The sequence below is a fragment of the Leopardus geoffroyi genome, chromosome B4, assembly GCF_018350155.1.
Source record: "Leopardus geoffroyi isolate Oge1 chromosome B4, O.geoffroyi_Oge1_pat1.0, whole genome shotgun sequence".
NCBI classification, from domain to species: domain Eukaryota; kingdom Metazoa; phylum Chordata; class Mammalia; order Carnivora; family Felidae; genus Leopardus; species Leopardus geoffroyi.
The window spans coordinates 29,527,587-29,541,644 of NC_059341.1; the positions used below are offsets into that span (position 1 = coordinate 29,527,587).

The 14,058-nt window shown below is 34.8% G+C and overlaps 1 protein-coding gene across 9 annotated transcripts in view; it reads left to right on the forward strand.

Annotated features, from left to right (window-relative positions):
• Positions 1 to 14,058, forward strand: part of LOC123590304 (coiled-coil domain-containing protein 7-like) — a 292,262-nt gene that overhangs the window by 4,284 nt on the left and 273,920 nt on the right. Inside the window, exons 1-3 of one of the 9 annotated variants that reach the window (XM_045463302.1) lie at positions 8,460 to 8,775; positions 9,652 to 9,722; positions 10,487 to 10,620. The exons of 7 other annotated variants lie outside the window; for them this stretch is intronic. The gene's annotated coding sequence lies outside the window, so the exon portion shown is untranslated. Of the gene's footprint in view, positions 1 to 8,459; positions 8,776 to 9,651; positions 9,723 to 10,486; positions 10,621 to 14,058 lie in introns of those variants that run through there. One more of the 9 variants, XM_045463303.1, reaches the window with a different exon arrangement.

The following is a 14,058-nucleotide window of genomic DNA, read 5'->3' on the forward strand; positions in this document are numbered from 1 at the left end:
TTAGTAAAACAAATCCCATCTTAGAATGCCAAGTGGCATTTTCTATATTGATCTTTTCTTCACCTTACCTATAGCACTAATTCAGGAACTGTCCAACTCTGGCCAGTAAGTTGAAGCTGACAGAAAGAAAGAAGGCTTTCTAGGACTGAGACTTTATCATGACAGTCAGGGCACACATACAAGAAATATAAAATCCCAGACACATGGTACCTCTGGAAACAAAGACTTGATATTGTTAGAGCACCCCAAATGCACTTACATTAGTTTAGACAGTAGAGGTGAACAGGGCCCCCAGGTGGCCTCCCACCTTAGGATTGATTTAGTTGAGTCCTTCTGTTTTAAAAGGACTGCTCAAAAGCAGTCAGTTCCAAACACTCTTTCTTGTGAATGACACCAGTTAATCTACCTAGAAGGTGTAGATGACACTTGAAGCTGTTCTGCATGGGAAGTGCAGAATTTGGGCCACCCCCTGCTATCTCATAATCAGCACTGTCAAGTGTGATCTTAGGTCTCAGCAGTCAGTTTGAATTCAGAGTGCTCTCAGCACTGTGGAAAGGTAGCACAGGGCATTTTCCTTCAGAAAGAGGGGAAAACTTCTGGAGTAGTTCTGAAAAACAAAGGTTATTAGTACTCTCCCCCTCTCTAGTGCCTCCTAAGGTGCTGGGGTTTTGTTTTTTGTCAGGTGTTACAAAAATCAGTGTTTGCATTTAGTAATCAAAACTTTACATTTTTTCCCAAATCATGTTCTTTCATCCATATTTTTTGATAAGGAGAGTTGTATTCAAGAAGGACAAAAGCATTTTTTCAGAAAAGCATTTTTATGTGTGCTAACCAGAAAGATACAACATGTTTGGAAATTAGGGCAAATTCTGAGTTTTCAAAAATTTCAAAATGGATATGCTATAACCTCCCATCTCTGATGTTCTGATCACTTATCCAGTGAGCAGCCTAGAAAAAACAATCAATCTCTAGGTGTTAACAACTGTTTTAATAGTCAAACCAACTTACTAAGGTGTGTATACCACAGGTGAGGAGACAGGTGAGAGAAGTGGAGTCAGAGTATCAGTCCATTGTTGCAAACTGCAACTAATCTAGCAAGTCAAACACAATAATCAACATTGATAGAGGGAGGTGACAGTTTGATCTATTAAGAGCATGTAGTGGCCACAGTCCTTTGAGATGTACCTCTCCCAACTTGCAACTTTCAGCAGGGAAAGTGAGGGAGGCAGTTAGTCTCTGTACACAGAGTAGATAAGCAGCTGAATTTAAGATGGTTTCATCAGAGAACAAGCTCTTTTCTGTGGATATTTGTATGTGATCCAGATGGTCCAGTCTACATACATGATGTTTTGAGGGTTTAGGAACTCAAAAGACAGGTGTCCTAAATCTGCAAGTGTCCCAGAGTCTGATTAAGCCCATGTCTGCTTTTCATTCTTTAGAACAACCGATGCTGAGGCTGGAACAGCCTATAGCAGACAGTATCAGGTTTCAGGTCCAGGCAATCAGGATCTTCAAATTAGCTTTTTTTCTTTAATTAATTTTTATTTTTATTAGTAGCAAAGCTGAGATGCTATAGAGACAGAGAGCCCTATTACAAGTCCAAATGGCAATCAAGAGTGACCTTCTTTGTCAGTCTTACAACCCAAACTGACTCACTCAAAAATATGCACATCAGGTCAGAAAATTATCATGCTTTAAGAGTCAAATGTCTGATTTTACAAGACCCTATTGGCAACCCAAAGCTTCCATTTAAATCTCCAAAAGGGTATTTTCATTTAGGGATTGCCTCTCTTGCCCCTGTTGCCTTTCCTTTTCCAGAGCTTTCAATTGGCAAAAATCATGAATTATGGAATATTAACCTATTTTCAATATCTAAAGAATTTAAATTCCAAGTTACCCTTGGCAACAGAATTTCATTAGTACATTGTCTTTGCAGATTTCCTTCATCAGGATGATTCTTCTAGCATTTATGAAATTAAAAAATATAGCATTTCACATCAATTTTTATCATATATACCAATGCAGTAGTTACAAATTACAAAGCCATTAAAATATTCTTTTTGGGGGCATCTGGGTGGCTCATTTGGTTAAGCATCTGACTCTTGATTTCAGCTCAGGTCATGATCTCACATGATCTCAGGTCATGAGTCCGAGTCCCCACCCCCACCCCCCCATCAGGCTCTGCCCTGACAGCACGAAGTCTGCTTGGGATTCTCTGGCCCCCTCCATCTCTCTCTCTGCCCCTCCCCCACTCTCTCTCTCTCTCAAAAATAAGTACATAAACATTTAAAAATATTGTCCTTTTTACTCATTTCAAATGTATACTAGCAATACATTTAGCATTTACAGGGCTAACATTAGAGATCTAAGCGGGAATGCAAGGGGAAGGGCGTAATACTACAGCACTAACAGGGTTGGGTTGAAGAAAAGACTAGAGACCCCACCCCCACCCCAACCCTATCCCCCACCTCCACTTTTTTCCCCTTTGGTCTTTTTAAAGCTTTACTTCAGCACTAGGAGCTGATTTAAACTTTTTCTCTTCCATCTGAAGGAAAAAGTGACTACAAACTGGTTTTTACAGCCCTTGGCATATCCAAAGCCCACCTTTGGGTATGTTTAGGCCCTTTATCCTCCCACTTGGTGGAGAGAACAAACACCAAAGACTTCACCCAGGCTGCATCTTTTCCCTTAATTTCACCAGAAAAGTAGCCAGGGGGTCCAGCAAACCAATTCTCCTGGAGTTGGATGTATTATTTTCAAATTCTACAGGTAAACTTTTACCTCTCAGCTGCTACTTCATACCATAGATGACTTCATAGCCACCTAAAATTAATCATATTCCATCCCAACCTTTCATAATTTCTTTTCCCAAACAATGCTTTCTTCGTATTTTAGTGCATCTGCAGGCCATTCTAGTGAATACCACTCCTGATACCAACTGTGTTGGGGGTCTACAAGACCATCCCTAGGTACAGTGATTTACTAGGGGGACTTACATGGCTCAGCAGATAGTCATTATCATGATATTATAGCAAAAGGATACAAAGCAAAATCATCAAAGGCGAAAAGTATATGGGGCTTTTAAATACAGAAAACAAACTGAGGATGGAAGGGAATGGGGTGGGAAGGGGAGTGGGGAAAGTGTGATGGGCATTGAGGAGGGTACTTGTTGGGATGAGCACTGGATGTTTTATGTAAGTGATGAATCACGAAGCCAAGAGCACACTGTATACACTGTATGTTAGCTAACTTGACAATAAATTATATATATTTTAATATTTATATATAACATATAAATATATTTATATATAAAATATAATATTTGAATATTATATTTAAATATATATAAATATATATGTATAAAAGGTATATGGGGCAAAGTTTGGAAGATACCAGGTATAAGCATCCAAAAGTCCTCTCTTAGTGGAGTCACATAGGACATGCTTAATTACTCCAGCAACAAATTGTGACACATGAAATGTTGTCTACCAGGTAAGCTCATTAGAGACTCAGTACCCAGGTTTTTTTTACTGGTAGCTTGCCATATAGATACCCTGTGCCTACAATATACTAGAAATACATACTCCCAGAAGGAAAGCAGGCGTTCAGGATAAAGCACATTGTTTTGTACAGTTTTGGCACAGTGAGCCACTCTTATCAGTATTGGGAACCCCGGCAACTTCCTAGATGCCAGCCATGAGCCAATCTTATAAATAGGCCTATTTAAGGATAAAAGTCTCAACCCTGCTATGTTAATTCCTTTCTACACAACATGTAAGATTGAGTATATAGCCAGTTTAGGAATGCTTGAGTCTCACTCTCTGGAGAGCCAGAAAGGTCAGGGCACCATCTCAGTTTGTCCTATATGTGTTAACTGTTCATTCCAAATTTTGTATCAGCCCGATAGTTTTCCTCCCTTCAGTTTCAAGAGAGGCCAACAACAAAGTAGCTTATCCATCCAATTTTTGTTAAGTATTGGCCTGTTAACTTTCAGTATTGGCTTTGCTGACCTAGCCTCTTTGATTTTACCTTAGTAAATAAGGTGCTGTAGCCACCTACTTCTAAGTTTATTGCTCCAGATTTTTCTTTTATAGCAAATTGGCTCCAGGATTTCTAAGAAATCTTCCCCCATTTCTGGGCTTCAGTGGTCTATGGACTATGTGGCTGTCCTACCTACTTCGAGGTTATGGTGTCCCATATCTCTCTGGCTATGTGAGCTCTAGCCATTCTAGTTTGGCAAAGTAATTTTCCTCTCTGAGGCTTTAGTGACTATATATAATATGGCCACTGAGATATTGGCCATTCCAACTCAACAGTTTGATGCAAGGCTTCCAGTGAGTTTATTTCCCACCTCAGTGTTGGCCCAATCAAACTATTTCTGTTTTCAAAAGCTATAATATCCAGATAAGTCATATACAACTTAGTACACAATGTATGTTTTTACAATATAATAGTATTTATCAGAAAAAAAAAAAAAAACTTTACAAGCAGAGTAGAAGCAGAATACATGCAATATTCCAAACTCATTTTTCACAAGGAATGTTTGGGCTAGAGATAACTTGACAGATAAGAGTACTCTAGGGAAAGTACTCTAGGGAAAGGATCCTATTCACATTCTAGTTTATATATTTATAGAGAAGTTGGGAGGGGTGCAGAGAAAAATAGATGATTCTGTAACTATGAAACTCCCTGAGGAGGGGAAAGTAGACATGTCAATAAAAGAGCATCTGGAGGGAGTTCACCGTCCAACATTATAGGTATCAGTGAAAGATTTTGAGAATCTCTGCCAAGTTACCAACTAGGGAAAGGGAAATATCTACCAGGGCCATGCAAAAGAAAATACGTTTATCATCCTTATTAGCCAACCATTTGTTTTTTCTAGCGTTAGAATAGTTTCCCTTTTTTGTTTCATATAATTTCCTTATTTTATAGTTTAAGTCCTATTTTTAATTATTTCAGTATTAACAATAGTTGTTATTTGTAGCTAGTCAACATTTTCAGTGTAAGGTATATTTACACATTTACAAACTATTTCTTTTTTTTTTTTTAATGTTTATTTATTTTTGAGACAGAGAGAGACAGAGCATGAATGGGGGAGGGTCAGAGAGAGAGAGAGAGAGGGAGACACAGAATCCGAAACAGGCTCCAGGCTCTGAGCTGTCAGCACAGAGCCCGACGCGGGGCTCGAACCCATGGACCGCGAGATCATGACCTGAGCCGAAGCCGGCCGCTTAACCGACTGAGCCACCCAGGCGCCCCGCAAACTATTTCTAAGTAGTCCACCAGCCTTATTTTCTCCAGGTGAAATAATTCTAGTATTTTAACATTTAATTTTTCCAGGTTTTTAGTTATTTGTTTTTACTGAATCTTTTCTAATTTTTGAGTTCCTTTCTAGTTCCTTCTAGCTGAAACTAATTACAATGAAGAATTTGACCAATGATAAGTATAATTTTTTATGAAAATTTGATAATTTTTGAATGTTAATTTTACGTTTGCTATATTGAAATTTTCCTATAAAGTTAATTTTTAGAATCATTTAAGATTGTACTACATACTTTGAATCCTAGATCTTTTGTTTTCCTTGTATATAGGAATGCATTCCACATCTTCTGTTATTGCAGATAAAAACATCAAATGCATCCTCCTCTATATTTCCATTGATAATTAAAAGTTCAGTGTATATATCAATACCTACAAGAGAATTTTTTTTTCCTAAGGAAGGAGGGAAATGCCTTGGGGATTGTGTTGACAGTTTAGAAAATGGATGGAGTCAATAAGGAAAGCTGAAAAAAAGAAGGACTTGGAACAGAAACAGACAAAATATCTTACTTGGGCAGTAATTCAATGGAAATCTTTAATTTTGCCTGGATGACAATGTGTTAAAAGGGTGTCTATGATGATATGCATAACAGATTATGATTTTATACATCTATTTGCTTGGTGAGAAAAGGATGCAATGTTCAGATCTTCAGAATTAACAGATGCTTTAGCAAGCAAGAGGAGATTTATTCTTTTTTTTAAATGTTTATTTATTTTGAGAGAGAGAAAGAGAGAGGGAATGCAGGGAAGGGGCAAAGAGAGAGAGATAGAATCTGAAGCAGGCTCCCTGCTGTCAGTGCAGAGCCGGATGTGGGGCTCAATCTCACGAATCGTGAGATCGTGACCTAAGCCAAAATCAAGAGTCAGACGTTCAACTGACTGAGCCACCCAGGTGCCCCAAGAGATTTATTCTTTATATTACTTCAGTAATGTTGAAGACTGTAATGCAGAATACTGTCAACCTGCTTACATCATATCTGTTGAAATACATGCTCATACACTATTATATTGTAGTGTTTTATCATGGAGTGATAATAACTAGAAAGAATCTTAATTAAAAGTGGACAACAAATTATGCAAATTTAGCAAGACATAACATATATTTTTTTGATAATTTACCAAAGAACAGGGATAGGGCAAATCATTATTATATTCTATGTGAATATAGGCTGCCTTCCATAGACTGTCCATCCTCTTCCTCCTTTCTTCTCCTCTTCTTTTCCCCTCCTCCTCTTTTCCCCTCCTCCTCCTCCTCCTCTTCTTCCCTTTCCTCTTCTTTTCTTTTATAATCCAAACAAACATCAGGGCTTGAAGGTATGCCTGTCTCCATTTCTTAGAGCTATCTGTTTGGTTGATGTGAGCTTGAACACAGTACTGCTTACATACCTTTATAGTATTTTTCATTCTTGTTTCCCCTCAGCAGAAATATTATGATGTTATTCAATAGTTCTTTATGGTTTTGGGAGCCAGTATAAGTGGGGAATGCTTGTATGTGGAAGTATGGTTATAAATAAACTTTGTATTATATTCTTTGTATTGTATTTAAGGCCTTGTTCTCGAGATTGCCACACTTTGTCTCTATTGTTATAATAGGATCATTTATCTGTGTAGAATCAAGGGACTAATGATATCCCCTAATAAACATTTCAAAATCTTTAAAAATATTTTGCTTTCTGCTTATAGCTGTGTGGTAATATTAGTGACAGGAGTGGTGATTTGTGTATAGCTTCTGTATGTTTGTAAAACATCAATTTATATCATGTACTTGAACAATTGTTATGCTTCAGTGGCCTAATGACAACAGTCCTATAGGACATATCTTCAAAAATAGTTTCCAGAAGAGTGTTAGACTATTTTCTAACCAGCCATTTAAAATGCAATACCTAATAAAAGTATTAAATCATGTTTCAGTTTGAGATATCACCCTTAATTTAGGACAGGCAGCCACCTATTCTCTTTACTTCAATATTGGAATTCATTTTATAACACACTCACAAAAAAAATTAAAAAATAACACAAAAATCTGTCAGATTATATTTCTTTAAAAAAAATTTTTTTAAATGTTTATTTATTTTTGAGACAGAGACAGCATGAATGGGGGAGGGTCAGAGAGAGAGAGGCAGACACAGAATCCAAAACAGGCTCCAGGCTCTGAGCTGTCAGCACAGAGCCCGATGCAGAGCTCGAACTCACGGACCATGAGATCATGACCTGAGCCGAAGTCAGATGCTTAACTGACTGAGCCACCCAGGCGCCCCTATTATATTTCTTTTTAATCATTAATTATCTTACCGTTTTGGTCTCAGAATTGTCCTCCATACCTGTCTTTTTTATAATCCAAACTCTGGTGTTTGAAATTCATCCTAAGTGAACAGATTAAGATGGGCAGCAATAGTTAACATTGTAAAGTTTTGCATCTGTGTAACTAAAATTTAAATTATTTTTAGACATTGCAATGCATCTTAGGCAAATCATATTAACTGGAGTAATAGCTGTATAAAATGAAGAGCCATCAAACTCTGTTGTATTTGGTAGGGATAGAAAAGCTATGTTAAATTCTATAGAACACAGGTAGTTTGACCATTTAAATTATCATCTAACCTGGAAAGCTAGGGCAGGCATAAACTGGGACTGTACAGGCAAACGATGGCATATGGTTACCCTAGTTCTGGAATCTTAATAAGCTGATCCTGCCAAATGGTGAAGAATAAATGATTATTACCTGGAAGAAAACTAACTCAGAGCCTGGAAATTGACTCTTGTGGAAGACAGTGATCTTTTAATATTAAAACTGCTATAGAGAAATTTTTATTTTTATTTTCATTCTGAAATGAAATTGTGGAAAAACAACTTTGAAATAAATGTACTAAAGGGCATCCTCCAAAATGTCTTGTGCTCAACTTTGACCAAATATTTTTTGTTCTGTGGCCTGTTATGACCTCGAATAGCTCTTACGTTAAGTATTTTAAGTGTAACTTCTGTTTTAAATCCCAGAAAATATATTACCTTCAACTAGCTATCTAGCAGCAACTTCATATTTGCATTACCATTAATTAATTATTATGATTGCTTATTTAATATTCATATAGATTATGAAAATGATTCTTCAATTACAAATAAAAAATGTTCTTCACATTATCTAATACCAGATGTTTTGTAATTCTAAAACTCAGAGAAGAAAAGAGCTAGCTCTGCTATTTCAGATCTTTCACAGATCCTAAATTCTCAAGATGGGTCAGACTTTTTAAGGAGTTCAAATGAAGTTTCAGCTGATAAAGACCTATCCCATATACCTCCATTAAAGACCCATGGTAAATCATTAACAAGATTACTATCAAAGAGATAGAAGATTTACTGTCTGTCAGTACATCACTTCAAGGGAAGGAAACAGTGACAGAATCATTCATTTAACTCCCTGTTACTAAAAGGAAGCTGATGGGTAGTGACATCTCAAAGGTAAGATGATTTGAAAGGTACAATGATTTGAAAGCTGTTTACTTTGAATTGCTAGACTCCTTTAATATTTTAAGTAAATGTTAATTAAAACTCATTAATATGTTCTTATTTAAAGGGAATAAAAAGTATGCCTTTTTAACCCAATCTGTTTTATATTTAGGATGTTTAATATTTGAGAATCATAGTAATATTTTAACAAAAAATTCTAAGGTGTATCGATAAAGAAGTTGTGGCTTAGAGTTAAAATGATAAAAGATATACAATTCCTAACTGAGACAGGGAAATTTTCATTTCAGGTTCATCTAGAAAAAATATTTTTATACAATAAGGTAATTGTGAAAGCATAGTTGTTTTGAAATGATTTTATATACCTTAAGCCCTAGAACATTATTAGACTTGCTTTTGTTAAACCAGTATTTGATTAGGAAAATCTTAGAGCAAAAATCCTGGGTAGAAATGATAAAAGGGTTATTTATATATATTCAATATAAATTTATTTACAGTATATTTTTATCATAGAAATTATTAGAGTGGCCTTAAAAATAATTTCATAAGCCAGTTGAGTTAGTCTAGAGATTGAATCATACTAAAATATAAATCTAAACTAGAATCATGATCATTATTAACATGATTTATTTGGAATTATTTATGAGGAGAATCACAATATAGTTTGGGTTCCCTCCACACACATGTTCTCAAATGCCTTTCAGATCCATTAATGTTCTTAAGGTTTTTATGTTTACATTCAGGATATAAAAGTAAAACATTGCTGCAATAACATTGTAGATATGAGTAAAAATTGTTGCTCTGGAAGAAGGTAATCAGAGTTCCAAGATATATAATCTAAAATCACTTATTATAACTTTTATTATTAAGGCTGCTGTTGTAGAAGAGAAATTATAAAGTAAGACTGAAAAACAAACTTACCAAGAAACGAGAATTTCAAGGTAAAAAGATTTTCTGTTTTGTGAGTTTTTTATTGTGTTTCCCATGATATAATTATAAATAAATGGAGGGACATTTTTAAATATAGAACATTATTAAATATAGAAATAACTCCTTGGAGAGTCATCACATAATACATAAATAAATTGACCAATCTGTAAAAATTAATTTGGTGAGTTAACATTATATTACCCAAAGAGTTTATTTCAACTAAGATCTATGTAAAACAGAAGTGATAGCTTTGCCTCAACCAAATAACAGTATTTGGCATTATGAATTTTTAACATAAAATATCAGGTCAAAAATTCATCAAGGGATAGCAGAGAAAAAGATGATTTGTGGTATAAATAATTAATATTTTAGCCAGATTCTTTAGGTGTTTTATATAATATATTTTATATATTTTAAAACAATGATAAATTTGTTATTCCTAACCAACATATATAACTTTAATACTTGACCCATATCTTACTGCATTAGCTTAAACTTTCAAAACAAAATTAAATGGTTGTGATGTGGTAGGCAGGAGAGTTACTCTTCTATTGTGCTTTGAGATGAAAGTATCTCTACTGTTTCACCTATGTTACCAGGTTATCTGAGATAAATATTCTCATGATCATGATGTTTTCTTTTTTCAATAATAAAATAATAAAATTTTATTACAAATTTTAACCAGCAGTTGGCCTGAGTTTAATCAATCTGCTAATTTTTTTTATTGTGGTAAAATATGCATAACATAAAATTTGCCATTTTAATTATCCTTAAGTGTAAAATTCAGTGGCATTAATGACATTCGTGATGTTGTGCAACCATTGCTACATTGATTTCCACAACTTTTCATCACCACAAAAAGAAGCTCACTAAGCAATAACTCCCATTCCTGCCTCTGTCGAGCCCCAGGTAGCCTCTAATTTACTTTCTATCTGTATGAACGTGCCTATTATATTTCATATAAGTGGAATCATATAATATTTGTCCTTTTGTGTCTGGCCTATTTCACTTAGCATAATGTTTTCAAACTTCATATTGTAGCATGTATCAGAACTTTATTCCTTTTTATGGCTGAATAATATTTCATTGCATGGATATATCACCTTTTGTTTATCCATGTACCTGCTGATAAACATTTGGGTTGCTTCCATCCTTTGGCTATTGTGAATAATGCTTCAGTGAACATGGTGTACAGTAGCTGTTTAAGTCTCTGTTTTCAATTATTTTTGGTAGGAGTGTAATATCTGGATCATATGATAATTCTAATTTTAGCTTTTTGAGAAACTGTGTATTGATTTTACATCCTGTAGCTTTTACTGAACTCATTGCTCATATTCCACAGGTTTTAGTCTTGGGGATTTTCAATAGACAGTTGACCCTTGAATAATGCAGAGGTGGGGTGCTAATCCCCTGTGCAGTCAAAAATATGTGTATAACTTTTATCTTCCCCCAAACTTAACTATTAATAGCCTACTGTTGACCAGAACCTTACCAATAATACGTAACAATTAACACATATTTTATATGTTATATGTATTAGGTACTGTATTCTTACAATAAAGTGAGCTAGAGAAAAAATGTTAAGAAAATCATAAAAGATAAACTACATTTACAGTACTGTACTGCATTTCTCGAAAAGAATCTGCATATAAGTGGACCCATGCAGTTCAAACCCATGTTGTTCAACAATCAACTGTGCAAAATCTTATCATCTGCATATAACAAAATTTTTAATTCTTTTTTCCCATTTAGATACCTGTTATTTCTTTGTCTTGCCTGATTGTTCCAGCTAGAACTTCTAGTACTGTATTGAATAGGAATGGTGACAATGGGTACACTTGTCTTGTGCCTGATCTTAGAGGAAAAGCTTTACATTTTTCTTCACTGAGTATAATATTAGCTATGTGTTTATCATATATGGCCTTTCTTCTGTTGACTTACATACCTTCTACACCTAAGCTGTTGAGGGTTTTTATCATGAAGGTTATATTTTGCCAAATGCTTTTTCTACATCTATTAAGGTGATAATATGATTTTTATTTTTCATTCTATTAAATGAATTGTGGTATATCACAATTATTGATTTATGTATGATGAAATATCCCTGTCTGTATTCCGAGGTTAAATTGCATTTGGTTATAGTGTATGATCCTGTAGTTTTCTTTTCTTGTATTGTCCATATCTGACATTTGGAATCAGGTAATACTAGACTCATGCAATGAGTTTGGAAGTGTTCCTTCCTCCTCAAATTTTGGGAAGAGTGTGAGAATGATTGGCGTTAGTTTTTCTTTGAATGTTTTGTAGAATTCACCAGTTAAACAATCCTGTTGTGGAGTTTTCTATGTTGAGAGGGTTTTGATTACATGGTAATATCCTTACTTGTTATTGGTCTTTCAGACTTTCTGTATCTTCCTGCTTCAGTCCTGGTAGGTTGTATAATTCTAGGAACTTATTCATTTTCTCCTGATTATCTAATTTCTTGGCTTATATTTGTTCATAGTAGTCTCTTAGGATCCTATGAATTTCTGTCCTGTCAGTTGTAATTTCTCCTCTTTCATTCTGGTTTTATTTATCATTCTTTTTTTTTCTTAGTCTTGCTAAACCTTTGTCAATTTTGTTTATCTTTTGGAAAAAAACCCTACTCTTGTTGATCTTTTCTATCATTTTTCTGGGCTCCATTTAATCTCTTTTCATTCTTGTCTTTATTATTTCCTTACTTCAGCTATGTTTGGGCTTAATTTGTTCTTCTTTTCTAGTTCTTTGAGGTGTAAAATTAGATCATTTATTTGCTATCTTTCTAATTTATTAAACCGTTGGCCCTTAACAACACAGGTTTGAACTACATGGGTCCACTTATATGCAGATTTTTCTTTCAAGAAATACAATACAGTGCCATAAGTGCATTTTCTTTATGATTTTAAAAAAGTTTTTATTTAAATTCCAATTAGTTAACATGCAGTGTAGTATTAGTTTCAGGTGATATATATAGTGATTCAACACTTCCATATAGCATCCAGTGCTCATCACAGCAAGTGCTCTCCTTAATCCCTATTTCACTCACCTGCCCACCCCCCACTTTCTGGTTACTATCAGTTTGTTCTTTATAGTTAAAAATCTGTTTCTTGGTTTTCCTCTCGCTCTTTTTCCCCTTGCTTGTTTATTTTCTTTCTTAAATTCCACATGCGAATGAAATCATGATATTTGTCTTTTTCAGACTGACTTATGTTGCTTAGCATAATACTGTCTTGGGGCACCTGGGTGACTCAGTTGGTTAAGTGTCTGACTTCAGGTCAGGTTATGATTTCACGGCTTGTGAGTTTGAGCCCCATGTCAGGCCCTGTGCTGACATTTCAGAGCCTGGAGCCTCCTTCAGATTCTGTGTCTCCCTCTCTCTGCCCCTCTCCTGCTTGCAGTCTGTTTCTCTCTCTCTCCTCCTCATCTCCCTCTCTCTCTCAAATATAAATATTTTTTTAAAATACTAGCTCCATCCATGTCATCACAAATAGCAAGATCTCATTCTTTTTTATGGCTAAGTAATATTCCATTGTATGTATGCTTCATTTTCTTTATCTACTCATCAGTTGTTGGACGCTTGGGCTGTTTCCATAGTTTGGCTATCGTAGAAAATGCTGCTATCTGTTAAATCCATTGTTTCCTTTTGATTTTATGTTTATATCATCTGTCCATTGATGTAAGTGGAGGCTTAAAATCCCCTACTATTATTGTATTATTATTGTTTTGTTCTTTTATGTTTGTTATTGTTTTATATATTTTAGTGCTTCCATGTTGGAAACATATTTACAATTGTTATGTCTTCTTGTCAGATTGTCCCCTTTATGATTACATAGTGTCCTTCTTTGTCTCTTGTTACAGACTTTGTTTTAAATCCTATTTGGTCTGATACAAATATTGCAACTCCAGCTTTCTTTTGACATCCCTTTGCATGATAGATTTTTTACCCATCCCTTCACTTTCAATCTGCAAGTATCTTTAGGTCTAAAATGAGTCTCTTGTAGGCAGTGTATAGATGGGTCTTGTTTTCATTTTTATTTTTTATTTATTTTTTATCCATTCTCTCACTGGGGGTCTTTTGATTGGGACATTTAGTCCATTTACATTCAACCTCATTATTGATAGATTTGTATTTATTGCCATTTTGTTGCTTATTTTGTGGTTGTTTATATAGTTTTTCTCTGATCCTTTCTTCTCTTTCTCTCTGTCATGGTTTGTTGGTTTACTTTAGTGATATATTTAGATTCCTTTCTCTTTATTCTTTGCATATCTATTAGTGTTTTCTTTTAATTTAAAATATGCAGTATATTAAAGAATCCTGGTTGACCAATTCGT